General features: G+C 37.8%; 1 protein-coding gene across 1 annotated transcript in view; it reads left to right on the top strand.

Moving 5' to 3' along the window:
• The first annotated feature begins 334 nt into the window (after positions 1 to 334).
• Positions 335 to 19,709, top strand: part of TRIQK (triple QxxK/R motif containing) — an 85,749-nt gene continuing 66,374 nt past the window's right edge. The window contains exon 1 of the mRNA XM_073229813.1: positions 335 to 466. The gene's annotated coding sequence lies outside the window, so the exon portion shown is untranslated. The remainder of the gene's footprint in view (positions 467 to 19,709) is intronic.

Here is a 19,709-nt window from a genome sequence, read left to right as displayed (position 1 = left end):
TTGATTAATCTCTTAATAGCTTGAATTTGGTTCATACTTCCCTTTAGGGATGCTCCCCATAGTGTGGATGGGGAGTGTGTGTGTTAGGTGGGAAGGGTTCGATAACCAAAAGAACGTATTTTTGTGTTTTATATTTATAAAACAAGTCAGTCCTTATTTTTAATTTCTAGAACCACTTCAGGTATTAGATCCTGGAACTCGCGTCTAAAGGAAGGAAAGGACGCAGGGCCCTCTCCTTTGCGTCCAGGACCGGCGCAGAGGCGGGAGAGAGACCGACCAATCGGAACGCAGGCTGAGGACGGGTCGGTCCCTTTCCGCCGAGCCCCGCCCCTTTCCTGTGCCGCCCTTTGGGAGTAAGGGTGTGCGGCTGGCCAGTCCCGCCCCTGACTCTGAGTGACAGGACCGTGGACAGCAACATTTGCAGCCGGACACGAAGTTTGTCGGCCCTTGCCTTGGCTGAGCTGAGGTGTGTGTATGTCCGGCGAGGGCGAGGGGACTGGGAGGCCCTGCCAGGAACCTGAGAGCGGGCGCACCCCCTTAGCGACCCCCCCTAAGCGTTTAAGAGACGATCGTTCCGCCGCTGGGAGCGGCACTTGGGCGGGCTGGGCGGAGGGGCGTTGTTAAAAAAGAGGAACCCAGAGCCCGGGACCCCCAGTGGTTACGGTAATAACTTAGGGACCCCTTCCCGGCGAGCTGCTCGCGGTGGGGGTGGGGACGACGGGCACTCTGTTTGGGGGGCGGGTGGGCGTGGCCGCCGCCGTTGCTAAGGAACGCGCGGTTCCCGCCCTGCCAGCGCGTCTGTCGCCCGCTGCAGGGCCCTGGAAACCGTTTTCCCCACCCACCTCCGAGGCATTTTACTAAGCCAGGGATTGGCTCTCTTGTGCTGTCAGTTAATTCGGGTGCGTTTATTTCACTGTCCAGCTCTCTGCGTCTGTAGTTCTCGCATCGGCTTCCATTTTCCACGTTACCCGTCTCCACGCTTTGCCCTCCTCATCTTCTTAATGAACAAGTATCTGGAGACTAAAACATTTGCAGAGTAGAGCTTCAGGCGGCAGGAGATATCTTTATTGGGGGAGGGGAAAAGAGGGATCTTCTGGTGCTGAGTCCCTGAACTCGTAAGGTGTTGGTGTCCACGTGGACGGATAGAAAAAGGAGGATAGGATATCTGGTATCTTCTACCTGGAATTCTTTTTCTTGCTGCTACCTGTTTGAACACAGCTTCTCAGGATGTTGAGGCAATAGGGGTGATACTAAGCCTATGCACCGAAAGCCCTTTTGTTTGCTTTATTGGCCCGTATTTAATGATTAACTATGAGATGGTAACCACAAATAACCCTTTCAAGTCTCTTCTATACTCATATTATCTGACCCCAAATGATTCAACAAAACAAACAGTCCAACAAAACAAACATTTGCAGAGTAGAGCTTCAGGCAGCAGGAGGTGTCTTTATTGGGGGAGGGACATTCCAGAAAGAAAACACAAAAGGAGCTAAAAGCCTGCTTTTACTTCCTTCTGCTGGGTTTAATATAAATCCCCAAGAAGGAAGCTTGTACTGCTTGTTACCCTTGGGAAGAACCTTGGCCTAGAAGTCAGGAAACTGGCAAGGTTAGGAAATGTTTGTCCTTGAGCAATCACCTCTTAACTGTTTTCTCATCTGTAAAGTGGGGATGTGTATGTGCCCTTTGTTCCTAAAAAGTAAGTAGGAATAATTGACTGTGAAAGTATTATTAAAATAATGATCTCCATAGATATAAAGTGTTATTGATTACATTTTAAAACTGATTACACTTTAAACAGAAATCTGTTTATATAATCTGAATGTGTAATCACATGTAAGTATGATCATTCTGTTTATTTTCTATCTTCATTTGTGATTACTTCTTTTATATGTGGATTATTTAGAAATGGGGAAGAAACATATTCTATCTGATACGCATTCTGTGTTAGTTCTGGTTGGGTAGCACCCAAAATGTCTTGCATAACACTTTTTTTTCCGCCCTTGATATCACTAAGTTTTTTTCAAGTATGTACATAGCCTGAAAGGATTGGGAAAGATTACTTTCTAATCCAATGATAAATGACTTTTATGGTGTCATATACCACTCTGAAAAGCCAAGGAAAGCTATTAACTCTCCCCTTAGAAAAAGACACAATTTGAAGTATAAGTGGACCATGGATTAAGAACACCTGTTTTCAATCAACTTCTTGAGGAATAAAGAAATTATTCTCCCTCCTTGCCTCACCCCAAAGAGAAACTAATTCATATACAGCGTTTCATACCTGGAAACAGAATTGGGTCTCTGTCTTTTCTTTCACAGTGCATCTTACCATAGCCTAAGCTTAGTTTAGGTTCTTCAGTCTTTTTTTTTTCGCCGTTTAACAGTGAATGAGCAACTATTAATGCTCAATAAACTGTTGCTGTCTTTCAAAACCATGTAAGCTGTATTTTATTCCAGATGCCTTTTGATCATTCTCTTAAATAGTATTATATTTAAGCAAGTGAAAAGAAAATTTATTGTCAAATATTTTGGGAAAATGTTAATTTGTATTTTTGAGATCAATACTAAATACATAAACTTTTTCTTTTTTTTTTTTTGTTTTTTTTTTTTTGAGAGGGCATTTCTCATATTTATTGATCAAATGGTTGTTAACAACAATAAAATTCAGTATAGGGAGGTCAATGCTCAATGTACAATCATTAATCCATCTCAAGCCTAATTCTCGTCAGTCTCCAATCTTCTGAAGCATAACAAACAAGTTCTTACATGGTGAACGAATTCTTGCACAGTGAATAAATTCTTACATGGTGAACAGTACAAGGGCATTCATCACAGAAACTTTCGGTTTTGATCATGCATTATGACCTATAAACAATCAGGTCAAATATGAATATTCGTTTGATTTTTGTACTTGATTTATATGTTGATCCCACATTTCTCCTATTATTATTATTATTTTTATTTTTAATAAAATGCTGAAGTGGTAGGTAGATGCAAGATAAAGGTAGAAAACATAGTTTAGTGCTGTAAGAAGGCAAATGTAGATGATCAGATGATCAGGTGTGTGCCTATGGACCAAGTATTAATCCAGGCTAGACAAGGGCAGCAAGACATCCACGGATGCAGAAGATTTCTCTCAAAGCAGGAGGGGTGAGGTTCTGAGCCTCACCTCTGTTGATCCCCAAATTCTCACCTGATGGCCCCCCTGCAACTGTGCCTGTCTTAGGTTGTTCCTCCCTTAAGGAATCTTACCCGTCTCTGGCTAACCAGTCATCTTCCGGGGCCATACAGGGAAATGTAAAGTTGGTAAGTGAGAGAGAAGCCATATTGTTTGCAAAGGTTAGCTTTTTGCTTCTTTGCACATTTATGCCCTGTGGCTTCTATGCCCAGCACTTGTCTCAAGGTATCTTTACCACCTGGAGGAATTATGATACTCGGTAAATTCGATATGAGGCACGAATTCTATTTAAGGGTTGTAATTAGGAAGGAAGAAGAAAAGCTATAGATGTAGCATATGAAGGAAACATGGGAGGATTGATTATTTCTTTGACATATCTTCTTGTAGAGTACCTTAAGTATGTATAGGTTTTAAACTACTAACTAATTTGCACACACATATTAACATAATAGGAATACGGTGACATAAACAAAGCAAATCTATAATTACCATCCATCTCCAGTGAAGCCAAGAAAACCATTTAGGCACCCTAGGCATTTGTGAAAATTTATCTATGATATGATGGATATTGTCCAACTGTACTTGAACCATCAGACAAATTAAAGCAGCCCATTTCTGGGATCTGTTCACATCCCATATGTTCTTTTAACCATAGATAGTCTATAGTCATGAGATTTTGGAGTGCTACAACTTGCACCCCTCCCAACTCCTGGTTGAGTTCCAACAGTACAGATCTGGTCAAATTCGTTGTCTCACTGTATGCACATGCCAGCCTAGACATCTCCCTCCTCATTCCTATGGCAAGTCCAGGAGACAGTGGGCTGGATGCAGCCACAACCGCAGCATCGTCCGGATCCCTGTGGAGGCTTTTTGATGATCATCCCCCGGCACAAGTCCTCCAGAGAGTGCTGATGCCGGAAGCTCCTCCTCATATCGTATCTTAGTTCATTTTCTGGGTATCCAAGCTAGGCCTTGATCTTCTGCATAGAAACAAACAGACCCTTTGCCCACACTTTGACATGCCCTCTATACCACTGTGCAGAACTCATTGGAGGTCAGCACACAGTAACTGCTTTTTTTTTTTTTTTTTTTAATTAAGAGAAAGGAATATTATCAGAAAAGAGTACCTCCATAGCTGATCATCTGACACCCTTTAAGTGATCAACATTAAGGATATTTAAAGCATGCGTTGATCTTTGATTTACCAATAGTTTTATCCTGTTAAGGAGTAATCCCCCTTTTCTTTCTTTCTTTCTTTTTTTTTTTTTTTTAATTTTTAATCTACACTTACATGAAAAATACTATGTTTACTATGCTCTCCCCTATATCAGGTCCCCCCTAACAACCACATTACGGTTACTGTCCATCAGCTTAGCAAAATGTTGTAGAGTCACTACTTGTCCTCTCTGTGTTGTGCAGCCCACCCTCCCCTTTCTCCCTCCCCCCCATGCATGCTAATCTTAATACCCCCCTTCTTCTTCCCCCCCCTTATCCCTCCCTGCCCACCCATCCTCCCCAGTTCCTTTCCCTTTGGTACCTGTTAGTCCATTTTTGGGTTCTGTAATTCCACTGCTGTTTTGTTCCTTCAGTTTTTCCTTTGTTCCTATACTCCTCAGATGAGTGAAATCATTTGGTATTTCTCTTTCTCCGCTTGGCTTATTTCACTGAGCATAATACTCTCCAGCTCTATCCATGTTGCTGCAAATGGTTGGATTTTTCCACCTCTTATGGCTGAGTAGTATTCCATTGTGTATATGTACCACATCTTCTTTATCCATTCATCTACCGATGGACATTTAGGTTGCTTCCAATTCTTGGCTATTGTAAACAGTGCTGCGATAAACATAGGAGTGCATCTGTCTTTCTCAAACTTGATTGCTGCGTTCTTAGGGTAAATTCCTAGGAGTGGAATTCCTGGGTCAAATGGTAGGTCTTTTTTGAGCATTTTGACGCACCTCCATACTGCTTTCCACAATGGTTGAACTAATTTACATTCCCACCAGCAGTGTAGGAGGGTTCCCCTTTCTCCACAGCCTCGCCAACATTTGTTGTTGTTTGTCTTTTGGATGGCAGCTATCCTTACTGGTGTGAGGTGATACCTCATTGTAGTTTTAATTTGCATTTCTCTGATAATTAGTGATGTGGAGCATCTTTTCATGTGTCTCTTGGCCATCTGTATTTCTTTTTTGGAGAACTGTCTGTTCAGTTCCTCTGCCCATTTTTTAATTGGGTTATTTGTTTTTTGTTTGTTGAGGTGTGTGAGCTCTTTATATATTCTGGACGTCAAGCCTTTATCGGATCTGTCATTTTCAAATATATTCTCCCATACTGTAGGGTTTCTTTTTGTTCTATTGATGGTGTCTTTCGCTGTACAGAAGCTTTTCAGCTTAATGTAGTCCCACTTGCTCATTTTTGCTGTTGTTTTCCTTGCCCGGGGAGATATGTTCAAGAAGAGATCACTCATGTTTATGTCTAAGATGTTTTTGCCTATGTTTTTTTCCAAGAGTTTAATGTTTTCATGACTTACATTCAGGTCTTTGATCCATTTTGAGTTTACCTTTGTATATGGGGTTAGACAATGGTCCAGTTTCATTCTCCTACATGTAGCTGTCCAGTTTTGCCAGCACCATCTGTTGAAGAGACTGTCATTTTGCCATTGTATGTCCATGGCTCCTTTATCAAATATTAATTGATCATATATGTTTGGGTTAATTTCTGGGGTCTCTAATCTGTTCCACTGGTCTGTGGCTCTGTTCTTGTGCCAGTACCAAATTGTCTTGATTACTATGGCTTTGTAGTAGAGCTTGAAGTTGGGGAGTGAGATCTCCCCTACTTTATTCTTCTTTTTCAGGATTGCTTTGGCTATTTGGGGTCTTTGGTGTTTCCATATGAATTTTTGAATTATTTGTTCCAATTCATTGAGGAATGTTGCTGGTAATTTGAGAGGGATTGCATCAAATCTGTATATTGCTTTGGGCAGGATGGCCATTTTGACGATATTAATTCTTCCTAGCCATGAGCATGGGATGAGTTTCCATTTATTAGTGTCCCCTTTAATTTCTCTTAAGAGTGACTTGTAGTTTTCAGAGTATAAGTCTTTCACTTCTTTGGTTAGGTTTATTCCTAGGTATTTTATTCTTTTTGATGCAATGGTGAATGGAATTGTTTTCCTGATTTCTCTTTCTATTGATTCGTTGTTAGTGTATAGGAAAGCTACAGATTTCTGTGTGTTAATTTTGTATCCTGCAACTTTGCTGTATTCTGATATCAGTTCTAGTAGTTTTGGAGTGGAGTCTTTAGGGTTTTTTATGTACAGTATCATATCATCTGCAAATAGTGACAGTTTAACTTTTTCTTTACCAATCTGGATTCCTTGTATTTCTTTGTTTTGTCTGATTGCCGTGGCTAGGACCTCCAGTACTATGTTAAATAACAGTGGGGAGAGTGGGCATCCCTGTCTGGTTCCCGATCTCAGAGGAAATGCTTTCAGCTTCTCGCTGTTCAGTATAATGCTGGCTGTGGGTTTATCATATATGGCCTTTATTATGTTGAGGTACTTGCCCTCTATTCCCATTTTGCTGAGAGTTTTTATCATGAATGGATGTTGAATTTTGTCAAATGCTTTTTCAGCATCTATGGAGATGATCATGTGGTTTTTGTCTTTCTTTTTGTTGATGTGGTGGATGATGTTGATGGATTTTCGAATGTTGTACCATCCTTGCATCCCTGGGATGAACCCCACTTGGTCATGGTGTATGATCCTTTTGATATACTGTTGAATTCTGTTTGTTAATATTTTATTGAGTATTTTTGCATCTACATTCATCAGGGATATTGGTCTGTAATTTTCTTTTTTGGTGGGATCTTTTCCTGGTTTTGGTATTAGGGTGATGTTGGCCTCATAGAATGAGTTTGGGAGTATTCCCTCTTCTTGTATTTTGTGGAACACTTTAAGGAGAATGGGTATTATGTCTTCTCTGTGTGTCTGATAAAATTCCGAGGTGAATCCGTCCGGCCCCGGGGTTTTGTTCTTGGGTAGTTTTTTGATTACTGTTTCAATTTCTTTGCTTGTAATTGGTTTGTTTAACTTTTGTGTTTCTTCCTTGGTCAGTCTTGGGAGGTTGTATTTTTCTAGGAAGTTTTCCATTTCTTCTAGGTTTTCCAGCTTGTTGGCATATAGGTTTTCATAGTAGTCTTTAATAATTCTTTGTATTTCTGTGGAGTCTGTCATGATTTTTCCATTCTCATTTCTGATTATGTTGATTTGTGTTGACTCTCTTTTTCTCTTAATAAGTTGGGCTAGGTGCTTATCTATTTTGTTTATTTTCTCAAAGAACCAGCTCTTGGTTTCGTTGATTTTTGCTATTGTTTTATTCTTCTCAATTTTGTTTATTTCTTCTCTGATCTTTATTATGTCCCTCCTTCTGCTGACTTTAGGCCTCCTTTGTTCTTCTTTTTCCAGTTTTAATAATTGTGATGTTAGACTATTAATTTGGGATTGTTCTTCCTTCTTCAAGTGTGCCTGGATTGCTATATACTTTCCTCTTAGGACTGCTTTCGCTGCATCCCACAGAAGTTGGGGCTTAGTGTTGTTGTTGTCATTTGTTTCTATATATTCCTTGATCTCTATTTTGATTTGTTCATTGATCCATTGATTATTTAGTAGCATGTTGTTAAGCCTCCATGTGTTTGTGAGCCTTTTTGTTTTCTTTGTAGAATTTATTTCTACTTTCATACCTTTGTGGTCTGAAAAATTGGTTGGTAGAATTTCAATATTTTGGAATTTACTGAGGCTCTTTTTGTGAGCTAGTATGTGGTCTATTCTGGAGAATGTTCCATGTGCACTTGAGAAGAATGTATATCCTGTTGCTTTTGGATGTAGAGTTCTATAGATGTCTATTAGGTCCATCTGTTCTAGTGTGTTGTTCAGTGCCTGTTTGTCTTTACTTATTTTCTGCCCGGTGGATCTATCCTTTGGGGTGAGTGGTGTGTTGAAGTCTCCTACAATGAATGCATTGCAGTCTATTTCCGTCTTTAGTTCTGTTAGTATTTGCTTCATATATGCTGGTGCTCCTGTATTGGGTGCATATATATTTAGAATGGTTATATCCTCTTGTTGTACTGAGCCCTTTATCATTATGTAGTGTCCTTCTTTATCTCTTGTTACTTTCCTTGTTTTGAAGTCTATTTTGTCTGATATTAGTACTGCAACCCCTGCTTTCTTCTCACTGTTGTTTGCCTGAAATATGTTTTTCCATCCCTTGACTTTTAGTCTATGCTTATCTTTGGGTTACAGGTGAGTTTCTTGTAAGCAGCATATAGATGGGTCTTGCTTTTTTATCCATTCTATTACTCTATGTCTTTTGATTGGTGCATTAAGTCCATTTACATTTAGGGTGACTATTGAGAGATATGTACTTATTGCCATTGCAGGCTTTAGATTCGTGGTTACCAAAGGTTCAAGGTTAGCTTCTTTATTATCTTACTGCGTAACTTAGCTCGCTTATTGAGCTGTTATATACACTGTCTGGAGATTCTTTTCTTCTCTCCCTTCTTATTCCTCCTCCTCCATTCTTCATATGTTGTGTGTTTCGTTCTGTGCTCTTTTTAGGGGTACTCCCATCTACAGCAGTCCCTGTAGGATGCCCTGTAGAGGTGGTTTGTGGGAAGCAAATTCCCTCAGCTTTTGCTTGTCTGGGAATTGTTTAATCCCGCCATCATATTTAAATGATAGTCGTGCTGGATACAGTATCCTTGGTTCAAGGCCCTTCTGTTTCATTGCATTAAGTATATCATGCCATTCTCTTCTGGCCTGTAGGGTTTCTGTCAAGAAGTCTGATGTTAGCCTGATGGGTTTTCCTTTATAGGTGACCTTTTTCTCTCTAGCTGCCTTTAAAACTCTTTCCTTGTCCTTGATCCTTGCCATTTTAATTACTATGTGTCTTGGTGTTGTCCTCCTTGGATCCTTTCTGTTGGGAGTTCTGTGTAATTCCATGGTCTGTTCGATTATTTCCTCCCCCAGTTTGGGGAAGTTTTCAGCAATTATTTCTTCAAAGAGACTTTCTATCCCTTTTCCTCTTTCTTCCTCTTCTGGTATCCCTATAATACAAATATTATTCCTTCTGTATTGGTCACATATTTCTCTTAGTGTTGTTTCATTCCTGGAGATCCTTTTATCTCTCTCTATGTCAGCTTCTATACGTTCCTGTTCCCTGGCTTCTATTCCTTCAATGGCCTCTTGCATCTTATCCATTCTGCTTATAAATCCTTCCAGGGATTGTTTCACTTCTGTGATCTCCTTCCTGACATCTGTGATCTCCTTCCGGACTTCATCCCACTGCTCTTGCATTTTTCTCTGCATCTCATCCCACTGCTCTTGCATTTTTCTCTGCATCTCATCCCATTGCTCTTGCATTTTTCTCTGTATCTCCATCAGCATGTTCATGACTTTTATTTTGAATTCTTTTTCAGGAGGACTGGTTAGGTCTGTCTCCCTCTCAGGTGTTGTCTCTGTGATCTTTGTCTGCCTGTAGTTTTGCCTTTTCATGGTGATATAGATAGTTTGCAGATCTGGTACAAGTGACCGCTGGAAGAGCTTCCCTTCTTGTTGGTTTGTGGCCTTCTCCTGGGAGAATAGCGACCTCTAGTGGCTTGTGCTGGGCAGCTGTGCGCAGACAGGGCTTCTGCTTCCTGCCCAGTTGCTTTGGGGTTTATCTCCGCTGTTGCTGTGGGCTTGGCCTGGCTGGGGCTGTTCCTCCAAAATGGTGTAGCCCCATTGGAGGGGGAGCGGCCGGGAGGCTATTTATCTCCGTAAGGGGCCTCTGTGCTCCCTGCTGCCCAGGGGGTTAGAGTGCCCAGAGATCCCCAGATTCCCTGCCTCTGGTCTAAGTGACCTGTCCTGCCCCTTTAAGACTTCCAAAAAGCACTCTCCAAACCAAAACAACAACAGCAGCAATGAGAGAGGGAACAGAAAGGAAAAAAAAAGGGAAAAAACACGCGATTTTTTTTTTTTTTTTTTTTTGTCCTCAGGTGCCGGTCCCAGGCACCCGCTCACTGGTCCTGCTGCCCTGTCTCCCTAGCACCAGGGTCCCTGTCCTTTCAAGGCTTCCAAAAAGCACCCACCCACCGGTCCCGCAGGGAAGGAATGCTCGATATTCTTTGTCCTCAGGCGCTGGTCCCAGGCACCCACTCACCAGTCCCGCCGCCCTGCCTCCCTAGCACCGGGGTCCCTGTCCCTTTAAGGCTTCCAAAAAGCACTCTCCAAAAAGAGAGAAAAAAAGGGGAAAAACACGCGATTTCCTCCGTCCTCAGGTGCCGGTCTCAGGCACCCGCCCACCAGTCCCACAGGGAAAAATGCGCGATATTCTTTGTCCTCAGGCACCGGTCCCAGGCACCCGCTCACCAGTCCCGCCACCCTGCCTCCCTTGCACCGGGGTCCCTGTCCCTTTTAGGCTTCCAAAAAGCACTCGCAAAAAAGAGAAAAAAAAAAGGGGAAAAACGTGCGTTTTCCTCTGTCCTCAAGTGCCGGTCTCAGGCACCCGCCCCCCCGTCCCGCAGGGAAAAACGTGGGATATTCTTTGTCCTCAGGCGCCGGTCCCAGGCACCCACTCACCAGTCCCGCCACCCTGTCTCCCTAGCACCGGGGGCCCGTCCCTTTAAGGCTTCCAAAAAGCACTTGCCAAAAAAAAAGCGCTCCGGTTTCTTTCCACCCGCCGGGAGCCGGGGGGAGGGGCGCTCGGGTCCCGCCGGGCGGGGGCTTGTATCTTACCCCCTTCGCAAGGCGCTGGGTTCTTGCAGGTGTGGATGTGGTCTGGATGTTGTCCTGTGTCCTGTGGTCTCTATTTTAGGAAGATTTTTCTTTGGTATATTTTCATAGCTCTATGTGTTTTTGGGAGGAGATTTCCACTGCTCTACTCACGCCGCCATCCTGGCTCCTAAACTTTCTCTTTTATTAAGTCTATTTTGGACAAAGAAAAGCTGATTATGTTTAGTAAATGCCAGAGGAATATCATTACTTGACTTGTAAACATTTTTTTCAACTTAAGTGAATGATCTTTTATAGCATTTTAATTCTCTGTGGCTAAAAAACATTGTGATTGGTCCCACTGTGGCTCTTTTCCTCATTTTTATTTTAAAATAAAAGGCTATAAATAGAGTTATTTTTTTTCTAAAGCTACTTTGTCTAGCTTTATCAATTAAAATGGGAATTGGTAATGGATATTATCATTAGATAAGGAAAACATTGAAAAGAGAAAATATATTGCTTTTGTAATAAATACAAGAGTATATAAGAGCACCTGTAGTTTCTTTAGCACTTATAATTTTATTTGAACTGTTTAGTATTTGACTATTCCTTTCTTAACTGACTTCATTTTTGGTGGAGAAACTAGAATAAAGACAAATGGACTAGCACACTGTAACAGAGTTAAGAGTTTTGGGGGCTTAATAAATAATAGCGCTTTCCTCCTCTTGAGTTTGTTAACAGGTGGAATTTGCAATGTCAGCTTCATTACTAAAGAGCTGGTTGGGGATAGTGCTTTACATGGGAGACCAAAAATGGGTACTCAGACTAATAGCCCCTTCTGTTTCCACTCCCTTTCTCAGACCCATCCTTTAGTCCAGCTGAGAGAAAATTTCAGTTTGCAGAACAGATATACTTACCCAGAATTACTGCTCTGCATGGTTCAGGGCAAAGAGGAAAATAAAAAAAGGCAAACCTTGAGTATTTACAGGTTTATAATAGGTCATCTCTACCCATTGGACTGCTGGATTTCTCTCCCAATCAGACAACTCTCCTGTTGGGGAGTTACAAGTAAGGAATGAGATTTGAGGTCAGGACTGTTAATCTAGTGCTCTGGTTTTCCATCCTGGGTGATACTGCTGGGCCACTCAAAATGTGTGGAGGTGCTTTAAAATTATTACAAATGTCTATTCTAAAATTATTACAAAAGTTACTTACTTTTGGGACCCCAAAGTCTAGGGATGCTAAGTATTGTGTAGTGTAAAGGTCCACCAGCTCAAGAGAGAATTTCCTTCCTCAACTTCAGTACCAAAGACATCTCCATTGAGAACCACTGTTTCAGTGGATGTTCCTATATGTAGAAATATGAAACTGGGCCAGATTTTGCCTTTGTCTTTGTTGGTAAGTATTGGTGTGTTTGATATCAATAGATTTGGCTCTAAGTGTGAAGGTCTTAAAAATACTTAGAACATAATTATTTTTGCTATTCTCCTGGAATGAGTAAAGTGATACATTAATTGAAAATAGTAATGCATATTTTATCATATTTGATATCTTCAAGACAGTTCTTACTGAACAGATAAGGCTCATAGAGTCCTAGAGCTAAATCTTTCACAACTATTACATACACTTAATCCTTTCTTACATAGTAGATATGTTAAGTATCTTTGTGACAATAGTGATAGTTATATATTTTCATGAAAATGAAAAAATGGTTTCTTAGTTTACCTCTTAATTTTGAAATGTTGAACAACTATAATAGATAAATACTCTGTACTCAGAGGTTTAATGAACTGTTTTGTTGAATCAGAAGGTGGAGACATTTTCATAAATGAGAGGATCTTACCAGTTTCATGGTTTTCAAGACACTGAAATGGAGAATAAGTAGAAATAAAGTAGCTTAGTTCTTCTATAGTAGTAGTATGTAGTGACATAGTTACAAAAATAACAGACCAATTACACTGAACAACTTAAAACTGGAGGAAAGACAAAAGGAAAATGGTTTAATGCAAAAAACATTTCTTCACATACTTTGAATATTAAAAATATTCAAATATTGCAGGATGTAGAATAAATTATATAGATACCTGCAACAAAATGCTAATTGTGGATTTAAGTTTATTACCTACACCAAATAGAAGGTTTGTTGGACTGAATGTTCTAGACTTGGCTCTATCAGAAAATATAGCATTTGTTGGGTTTTATAATGTTTCCAGGCATCAGGTTCTTTATCTGTGAATAGAAAAGAGTTGAAGGTTTTTGGTTTTCTACTATTTTTTTAAAGAATATGCTTGAGTATTATAATACATTCTTGTTATTTACAGCAATTCAGTGTAGCACTGAATCTCTCTGGGCAGGGGCATAACAGATTTTTTTCAGATGGGAGGTATAATTTTAAAAAGAACATACCAGTTTCTTATTCCATTTTGTCTATTTCCTAAAAGTCCATTCTCTCTTCCCTCAACATCCTCCCTGCCCCATACATACACATATTTGGAAAACACTGGATTATGTAGAAGTTATACAATCTCTTTCAGTGCCAAAATATGCTGGATAAATATAGCATTTGAAATGACTACAGTGGAACAAAAAATCCCACAAAACTGAAGAAAAAGAAATCAGAAGACTTAAAGGCATACCTGTGGCAATCTAAGAAGAATTTTAAGCTAAGGAAGAACATTTGAGGAAATTCTTTGACATCTAACACATGGAAGAATACATGGCCCCTAAGGATAAGGGAACTCCATACAGAAAGAACAAACAATGATAAATGACAATAGGAAGGTAGAAAAGTAAAACAAAAAGATGACAAAGAAACTAAAAATATGAAAACTGGACTAGTTTTATATTTCTGCTATAACACTCTATCACAAATTTAGTGACGTAACACTGATTCATTTTCTTACAGTTCTGTAGTTCAGAGGTCTGACCTAAGTCTTATTGGCAAGACTGCATTCCTTTCTAGAGGCTCTGGCAGAGAATCTGGTTTCTTGCCTTTTCCAGCTTCTGGAGGTTACCACATTTCTTGGTTTATGGCTCCCTTACTCCATCTTTAAAGACAGCAACATTGCATTTCTCTGACTATTCTTCTGGAGCCAAGTCCCCTTCTCATCACAGGTAAGATAAGTTATCCAATTTTAAAGACCCACTTGGATAATCCAGGATAATATCTCCATTTCAAGGTTCTTCCTTTAATCACATCTGCAAAGTCCCTTTTCCCCTTTCTTTCATGTAAGGTAACATATTTACAGGTTCTGGGAATTAGGACTTGGTTGGGAGAGGGGCATTATTCTGTATATTTTAGGCAATAAACAGCTAAAATAATTCATGAAAAGAAGATGATACATGGTGGAAAAAATGAAATCCATTATATGAGTATTTGGGGTTACTGAAGAGAAAACTAGAATATAGATATTTGTTCCTAAAGAAGACAACAGAGCATTTGAAAAAAACTAGTAAAGAGATAACAGGAAAAAAACTTTCTGAGCTAAAAAAGACCTAAGGATACAGAAAGGACTTTTCTTAGGTAAAACATGACAATTCAGAGACACTATGAAAAAAATTTCAAACTACAATGATAAAAAAATCCTTCATATATTTAGAAAGAGAAAAAATAGCATATTACTATCAGGAAACAAAAATTAGGCTGGTCTCAGACTTCTTTTCTGTGGCATTAAATACCAGACAACAACAGAGCAACATTTTTAGAATTAAAAAAAGATTCCCGTGCAGTTTGTATTTCTCGTGTGACAGCAACAGAAAACCACTGTTAAGTATATAAGGGACTCTAAACTATACTCTATTTGCTTTTGAGAGGAAAATAAAATAAGAGATACAAAAATTTGTTAGAGGATGATACAATATAAACACAAAAGCCATGGTCTGTGCTTGTGTATGGTATATATTTATTGATGGTATATCCTAGAGTCCTGGAATATAGAGATGGCTCTAAATATATTAAATCTAGTTAAAAATTGTACATGTGAAAAACTGCTTGAATGACAAGATATATAAAAATTAATCCAACAAAAATATTATAGATTTAAGTAAAATTATCTTATCTGACTTATTTATGCCAGAGATGAAACCTGTTAATTCAAGTGTATGAATAGGTTTCAAAATAAACCTAAACCATTGATCAGCAAACTAGGACCCATGGCCCCACAAATCTGGCTCACTGTTTGGTTTTTGTATAACCCATGAACAAAGAATCTTTTTAATGTTTTTAAATGGTTGAAAAAAATCAAAACAATATTTTGTGATGTGAAATTATGAATTTTATTGTTTATAAATAAAGTTTTATTAGAATGCAGCTACACTTAGTTGTTTGCATATTGCCTATGGCTGCTTTTGCCTTGTTAAGTAATTGCACCACAAATGCAAATGTGCTTTCATGGCTTTGCACAGCTTCTCAGAGCACTACAAATTTCAATGACACAGCTAAAATTTGATTTTGCCTCTTGACCTGCAAAGCCCCTTTAGTATGTAAAACTGAAATTTTCTTCACAATTTAAGGTATTTTAAATGTTTACTTACCCCAGCATCTCTTTACTCTTACATGGATTGAAGTTAAAACTAACAATCTATTATTCTTTATATTTAATAATCTATATTTTCTCTTTTCAGTCACTGTGCCTTAAATGAAACAAAACTCATGTAAAGATTTTAGAATTTTATTTGCAAAGATGAAAATCAGTTAGTTAATACTGCAATATTGTAAGAATAATCAGTACTATTGTATGTCAAAATTCTGTATGCTTATAGAGATAGACATGTACTATATTTAATATTTAATAAATGAGTCATGTGTGAATCTGCTAATCAGTAAAGAATTTTTGGCAGGTATGAGTGAATTATACAGAGGAAGTAGCATTGAAACATGGCCTTGAAGGAAGCCTGTGAAATCAAGGTAGATAAGGCTTGGGCTAAGTTATCATTGAAGTGAAGAGAACAAGATTTGCAAAGCCACTAAGCTGTCAATAGGTTCATGTGGTTGGGAAATGAAAGAAATTCAGTGCCTGAAACATAATTTGGAGAAAAGTGACTGAAGTTGAGGTAATAAAGACCTGCTGGCACAGGCTGAGAAGGTTATTATATGCCATGCACAGCAATTTTCATCTTGTAGACAATGAGGATCCATTTTAGAATTTTAAATTATAGAGCAACATGATCAGATTAGTATTTTAGAATAATGGTTCTTAAACTTTTCAAATACAGCACTCTCTAGAATTCTTTAATGCTATGACTGTACCTTCATGAAACAAAAGTTGCCTTTGGGTATACCCACTTACGTCATATTTATAACAATTTTTTTCTTGAAGAGAAATATATAAACAATATAATGTCCTTTTTATCCTAGAAACTTAAATGGTATGTAAAGTTTTTGATTAGGCTGTTAAATAAACTAAAATCAGTTTAAATATTCAAAAGATTAAAAGAAGTTACCGATGAGGTAAAAAAATCGATCTGGCTTTTCCTGGGTACGTAGGGCTGCTTTTTACATATTATTTGGTAATAGAACCAAACACAGTGTATATGTTTGCACACTGCACCATTTTTATATATGGTTTATGAAATCTTGAGATGATAAACATTTAGATATGGACTACTTGAACATATTTGGGTTTTCTTTTCTTAGATACTAAAAAAACAGTGGTTAATTAATGCTTAGCATTTCTTCTAATAAAATTAACATTTATTTTGAATACCTTTATAGAATTTGATTAAGGCCATTTCCGTTTTAAGCCTTGATTTAGATATATAATGAAATAGTTTTCCAAATAATGTTATCAGATTTATATAGCCTTTATATTTGACACAATATTTTCATAAAATGATCTCATTTTGTTCTTACAGTAATCTCTCTGATATTTATAAAAAGGTTATTTTCTCCAATTTACAGATGTAAAGTCTACATATTACTTGGGCAATCTGAACACACTCTTCCCTGTAGAGGAAAGTGAGTGTGCTTTGTTATTAGATAGAACTGAGTTCAAATCTTGGCCTTTTCTTTGTCAGCTGTGCATGCTTGGAAGTCACTTAATCATTAGGAAACTCAGTTTTCCTAGTTGGGGTTAATTCTACCTACCCCACTGGAATGTTGTAAGAATTTCTAATAATATATGTGACATGCATTATATAGAATGCATGTAAATGGAAACTGATGATATTATTATTATAATTACTACTAGCATTACTCATCATCATTACTAAGGGCCCAACACCCCTTAGGCACATTTTCAAAATCTAAAAGTTCAGCACAATTACTTTTTTCCCGAGTTTTGTACAAGCTCAATTGAAGCAAAACCAGCCTTGAAATGACATGGGACTATTTATATAGTCTTTAATTTTCTAGTCAGTCTCAGTACTGGTAATATTTTCTATGAAGTATTTATGTGCTGCTCCCATACTCCTCCAGGGGTGTTGTGAATTATGGTGGATGGGACATGTTATCTTTGTATAGCCTAAAAATTTCTGGGATACATCTGGCCCAGTCATTTTAGATAAGGACAATAGGTCTATATTATTATTATTCTTTTATTTTAATAAGAACTTTATTAAGATATAATTCACAACCCAAAATTTTATAATTTTAAAATGTACAATTCAGTGGTTTTTAGCATATTCATGGAGTTGTGGAACTATCACCAACAGCTAATTTTAGAATATTTTCATGACCTCAAAAAGAAACCCTCTACCCATTATCAGTCAGTCCCCATCTCTTCTGCCCTCACCCACAGCCTTAAGTAGCCATTTATCTATTTTCTGTCTATAGATTTTCTCATTGTGGACATTTCATAAAAAGGGAAGAACAGGATTGATGCATTAATCTGACTTTTGTGTCTGGGTTCTTTAAACATAATGTTTTCAGGTTTCATTCAGTAATATGTATCAATATTTCATTCATTTTTTATTGTGGAATAATATTTCATTTGTATGGATATGTCATATTTTGCTTATCTAACATGGTTTATTTCTACTTTTTTGGCTATAAGAATAATGCTGCTATGAACGTTTATATACAAGTTTTATGTGGACATATGTTTTCATTTCTCTTCAGTATATGCCTCAGAATGGAATTGCTGGGTCATATGATTCCTGTGTTTGGTTTTTTTCCAAAATGGCTGTCCATTTACTTCCCCACTTATGTCCAACAGTATGTGAAGGTTCCAGTTTGGTTTCTATTTGAATTACCCTAATGACTAATGTTGTTGAACATCTTATCGTGTGCTTATTGACAATTTGTTTTTCTTCTTTGAAGAAATTTAGGTTATTTGTATTTTTACTGTTGAGTTGTAAGACTTCTTCATATACCATACCAGATATGTGATTTGCAAATATTTTCTCCCATTCTGTGAGTTTTCTTTTTACTTTCTTGATTATGTACTTCATAGCAACAAAGTTTATTTTATTTTATTTTGATAGAGCCCAATTTACTTATTTTTACAATTTTGTTGCTTGTGCTCTTAGTGTTGTATCTAAGAAACTATTGGCTAAACAAGGTCATGAAGTTTTACTCCTTTGTTTTCTTCTAAGCATTTTATATTATTTTCAGCCTTTGCATCTAGGTCTGTGATCCATTTTGAATTAATTTTTAGGCATGGTAGAAGGTAGGATTCAAATTTATTCTTTTGCAGCACCATTTTTTTGATGTTTTAAAATCTTTTAATAAAGTTTCAAACTTTTTCAGTATAGGTTTTGAATCTGTTTTGTTGTCCTTAAGTACCTTACAATATATATATATTTTTAATTAAGGAATCATTGATATACAATCTTATGAAGGTTTCACGTAACATTGTGGTTTCAACATTCACACATATTATCAAGTCCCTGCCCACCCCATTGCAGTCACTATCCATCAGCATAGTAAGATGCCAGAGAGTCATTACTTGTCTTCTCTATGCTTTACTGCCTTCCCTGTGACCTACCTATATTGTGTATGCAGCACCATTTTTTAACAAAGACTATTCTTGCATGTTATAATGCTTAACCTGGGTTATTATCACTATTTAAAAATAGCCTCAAAATTGCAAGCTATTCTTAATGCTATGATTACAATTAGTAAAACATGTGTTCTCTAATATTTGGGGTTAAATTTTGAGTTGGTATTATTATTATTATTAGATAGCATTTTGGAACCACTGAAATTTGATAATCATCTATATAGGAGCAAGTGCAGCTTAAAACTTGAGATAAGTTAGTGCCTGGCACATAATAGGTATTCAGTGACTATTCACTGGATAGAAATGAATAAATCCATTTTTTTTGTTCAATGGGCATTTAGTTTGGAAAGTAACAAACATAAAAGTCTAGGGTTGAATAAAGAAAATTGTAAGTCAACTCTGTACAAATGGCAATAACAAAGAGTAAATTCAAATGAGTCTCTTCACATTCATACTCAACTCTTAAAATACAGCAGAAGCATATCTCACTACTTTTCAGATAATTGCCATACAACGAACCATTCTTAAAGTATGATCTGCAAAAATAATGGTACTATTTTACTATTTACTACAGTGGAAAGGGGATCTTAAATAAATTGGAACATATTAGGTCAAGTAAATTTAAATAGGTTTTTCTCTTACAGAACTTCTCAGAGCCTTTTTTTTTTTTTTTTTGGAGAGGGCATCTCTCATATTTATTGATCAAATGGTTGTTAACAACAATAAAATTCAGTATAGGGGGGACAACGCTCAATGTACAATCATTAATCCATCTCAAGCCTAATTCTCGTCAGTCTCCAATCTTCTGAAGCATAACAAACAAGTTCTTACATGGTGAACGAATTCT

The sequence above is a fragment of the Manis javanica genome, chromosome 2, assembly GCF_040802235.1.
Source record: "Manis javanica isolate MJ-LG chromosome 2, MJ_LKY, whole genome shotgun sequence".
In the NCBI taxonomy this organism is placed as follows: Eukaryota; Metazoa; Chordata; class Mammalia; order Pholidota; family Manidae; genus Manis; species Manis javanica.
The sequence above is the reverse complement of the archived record's forward strand: the minus strand, read 5'-3'. Positions and strand labels throughout refer to the sequence as shown.